The sequence below is a fragment of the Odontesthes bonariensis genome, chromosome 2 (assembly GCF_027942865.1).
Source record: "Odontesthes bonariensis isolate fOdoBon6 chromosome 2, fOdoBon6.hap1, whole genome shotgun sequence".
Taxonomy (NCBI): Eukaryota; Metazoa; Chordata; class Actinopteri; order Atheriniformes; family Atherinopsidae; genus Odontesthes; species Odontesthes bonariensis.
The window spans coordinates 16,667,703-16,672,203 of NC_134507.1; positions in this window are offsets into that span (position 1 = coordinate 16,667,703).

Here is a 4,501-nt window from a genome sequence, read left to right on the forward strand (position 1 = left end):
GATTGCTGGTTGATCATTTTTTTGATACTGATGACCATGCTTATCCCTGTGAGTAATATTTGTTTGAAATATAATCAGATAAATATGTGACACAGAAATATTATGGTTGCAGCAACTCCCACGTCACACTCCAGTTTGGGGGGAAGATTGCCGATGTTTGTGGGATGTTAGAAAAATGATTGAGATGCATTAAAAAACAGAAGAATCCAAAAATGAAGTAACAACTTTTTTATTAATCATTAGAGAGACACAAGTCGCCCTTTATAGCGGCTTACAAGTTATAAGTCATTACTTTGATAATGATTTTGATATATCTATCGATTCTCTTTTTAATTAGCTTTAAGTCATTCATTTATGATATTGTAGTTTAGATAGCAAAGCTCTGAAACATATCTGACCAGTAGTTATTCTTCTCCAGCATGATACTTGCTCTGTAGCTTTGTCTGCATCATTTGACCTTAGAACCCTTTAGAAATGGCTGCAATCCCTTCCAGGAGTGTTCGGATCAATATTTCTGTATTAGCAGCAGATGAAATGATTAACCCTTTAATGCTCTTCAGCTCTTTGCTTTGCAGTGTTGCAGTTTTGTTCACTTCCATCGCTCCTGTGGCTGGTATTGTTATCCACAGTGACCATGAACTCCAAAAGCGTGAGAGTGAAAAAACATTCAACGATAATTCAGAAAAGAGCGCAGCGAAGCCCTGAACACAACATGTTAGAAAACACAACAGTTCATGAGAAAAGAAAATAATATTTAAAAAGGACCAAAAAACAGATTTAAATTTCACAGTGTTTCAGTTTTCTTTCTATAATGGAACTGTGTTGTCTCTGATTGTCTCTTTGGTTTAATTGTTGTATTATCTGTTGTGTTTTCTGAAATGTCATTGTGTGCTTTGTCTCTTCCAGTTGTTTTATAAAATGGAAGAGGCTGTTGTGTTTTTTTCTTTCTTTGGGATGTTCTCTGAAAAAGCGCATTTCGTTTGATTGTGTTTTTTTTCTGTCTCGGTCTTGAGTTTTCTGAAACGTTGTCGGTGTATCGTGTCGATGTTGGTGTTTTGCGCCTTAGGGAAACCACAATATAGTGCCGAACAGATGGACACAATCAAGCTGCTCCAAGTTCAGTGAAATTATAAACTGGCAACTGTTGCTGCCAAGTTAAAGTTGTGTTGGTGCCGAAAAACAGTAGTTAAACTGGATTACTGTAAAACTTTTGATGAGTGATATGTTAGTAATGCATGTATTAGTAATTAGCAATGCAAGAAAATGAATAGTGCATGGCATGATTAAATCAACACATTTTTGCTCTTGGCTGTATTAGAATAAACAAATAAGTTATGATAATAATCAAATAACAATGAAACCCTATTTATGAATCGACTATCATCCTTATTTAGTCGTGTTTTTAAACCACCTGCCAAGATCAACTGTTTTATAAATGGTTTGTTAAAATTGCATGAAAACTTTATGTAGAGCATATAAACCATTCACAGCCTTATCAAAAAAAATATGATAGCGCTCAAATGTACAGGCTGCAGTCTCATTGCAGCCCCTCTCACAACACCACTTTGTGTCACAATGTGATTCAACAATTCAAACCTTGCATATCTGCATATCCCTGAGAGGGCCATTTGAAGAGCAGCAGGTCAATACACATTCATAGAGAGTGCATTTCCCTGAACGCTTCAACAGTCTGTAAAGCCTCAGTTCCACTTTCCACCGCATTTCTGTTTACCGCATTAATCTATCCCACAAAAGCGTCAGTCTGTGCTTGGAGAGAGGACTCTCACATACACACACAATGCAGGCCCACATAGACACACGTTTTCACAGCTTCAATGGCAGAAAATCCATAGCCCTTTTCTGGGAGGAGGAATTCCATTAGATAATAGATATGGAATCCATCTCGATTCCCCACCTTATCTTCTCCCAGGGTGAGGGATCAATATTGGGGCTTCAGCTCAACTGCCAACAATAACAGGAAATTGATGGGACAGAGTAAGCAGCATGGAGGTCCAGTAATGGCACTTTCTTGGCCGCCTCTGTAATGCAAATTAGAGGGGGAGTTAATTGGTGAAGGCCTGCTTATAGTGATGAGGAAGAATGGGAGTCGACGCTGGGCGTTTGTGAACAAACACACAGAGATAAGGCTGACGGTTTGGAAAAATCACAGCCCTTTTAGAAAATATACAAGTACAGTTAGACACTAGAAGTAAAAGAGCAGAAATTGACACAATTTGACTCATGCGCAGATATCCAGTTATCTGAGTAAATGGGTGTGTGCGCAGTAATGGCATCTAATTTTCCACAGAGCTCAAAGAGGTTTCCTGTCAGAGTTGCCAGGTGCTGTGTTTATGGAGACCATTGCCTGGCAACAAATTCCAAACAGCATTATCATACGAAGACGCAAGAGCAGTGGGGAGGTGAGTGCTGGGTCACATGCTGTAGGTTATAGACGTTGTCATACTGATACTGCTCACAGAGGAATCAGGGTGGTTCCTTACTTACACAAGGATGAGTCACTTTGTGTTTGTGTACAGTAGGTCCCGAATGTGGCAACATGTGGGTGGGTGGGGGTTTACAGCCGGCTGGTAATGGAGGTCCAGAGTCCATTCTCAGCTGAGATGTTTGCACAGCCAAGACATGATGTGCTGCGTCATATCACAGAGGGATGTCAACAACAGAGTAAGAACATGGAGAGAAAGAATGATTGCATCAGAACAGAAAATATTTTCAACCTGTGTGTGCTCAGGAAAGTTTGACTTAATAGGAACAACTTGTTCTTTTTGACTTGACTATTAAAGGTCTTGATGTTGTTACCACAAGGTAATGGGATTTAAAGTCTTTCTTTTTTCACTTCGATGTATCCATGGCCCTCCGTCACCACAGACAACAGCTACAACAGCATTTTGCCTAAATGGCTGCACCAATTCATTGACTCGTAGTATACTTTTATTAACAGTGAAATAATTAGTAGAAATCTCATCAATGTCCCTCCATATCTATCTCAGTGACCTCTGTGTGCATGCCTCAACCCTCCTACCCCTGCACAATTTCCCAGACACAACCAGCAGGTGGTGCTGTCTTCTGTGGTATCGCCTTGTTTTTCTATGAATATTTTGGCTTTTTGCATCCCTCACCTCCATCCGTTAATAGCAGACTCCTCACTGCACTGTTCATCCATGATTTAAAACTGAATACTCACTCCGTGCTGCTCTCTGCAAACCTCTATAAATGTTTTATTTTTTAACTGCACCAGAAACAACTGAAGATGAAACCGATTAAAAGAGGAGTCTGTTTTAGATTATTAAGATGCCAGTGATTACAAGTTGTGAGCAACACACGTTTCCCTCTGATCTCTATGGTTCTCTACCAGAGCATTATCAGCAGTAATAGAGTCAGATCTTCACGGACAAATCCCTTTAATGTCATCCACAGCGCCCAGGGGAGACCACCCTCATTGGGAGCAGGGTGGCGAGAGCTAATTTCAACCCACACAATAGACTCATGTCTAAGGCTGCCTTGTTAGATCACACTATTTCTTTGTGTAAGAGGCTGTGTGTCTCCACATATTAAATGGAGAACTGTACTGTCTGAGCGTTGCCACTCTAAGGAATTAAGGTCATGTTTTCATGCCTCTTGAATACTAATAATTGAAAAGTGTGGCTTTCCTCTTCGTGGATAAATAGCATTCTAACTAGGGTCCTGATCAGTCGGCAATACAACCAAACCCTTTGACAGAAGACACAATGTTCTCACAGATAACGTCATGCCCTAAACGTGTTTGGAGACAAAAAAAAAAATAAAAAATCGGGACATTGTTTTATGTTTTGATCGAGCATTTAGCCTTTGTGGTGCAGCCATCCTGCACAATGATGTCATCTGTGGGAAGGTATTTCTCTCAGACACAACCTGTCTGCTCCTCTCAGGGGCCACAGTAATTCGAACCGCCTTGAAAGTCTGGGAGTGAGCACCGGTCACTTGCAGACAAGGGCGTTATTTATTTTTTCTGGAGGAGATTCAATCCCTCCTCCTGCTTCTCTGTCCTGAACTCTCTAGCACAAAGAACTTTTTCAATCCAGAGACACGCAAGAGGTTGTGAGCTCAGTCGCACAGCTCTTTGGAGAGCTGGAGAGTGGCGGGTTGTTCAACATGATCAGTCATTTTTAATGTATAGAATGACAAAGATTTGGGGTGGTGAGGCTCTTAAGTAGGCTGCAGGCTGTATTTCTGTTGTAAAGATGCTCAGTAAGCATTGCTAGTGTTTCCTTGCAGTCCAAATGTTGGGAATGCCATCTTTCACTCTGGTACACTTGAATCATAATATATCCATATGAAAAAGTGCATTAAAGTCACGTACTGTGTCCATTAAAATTAATATCCATAAAAGCTTTGGCTTACATGATTCTGATTATTTCAGCCAAAATACACAAGCATTTTATGTTTACAACATGCAGTATGTGATAGTGACTTATGTTTCTCACCTGCATTAGAAGATCTTAAA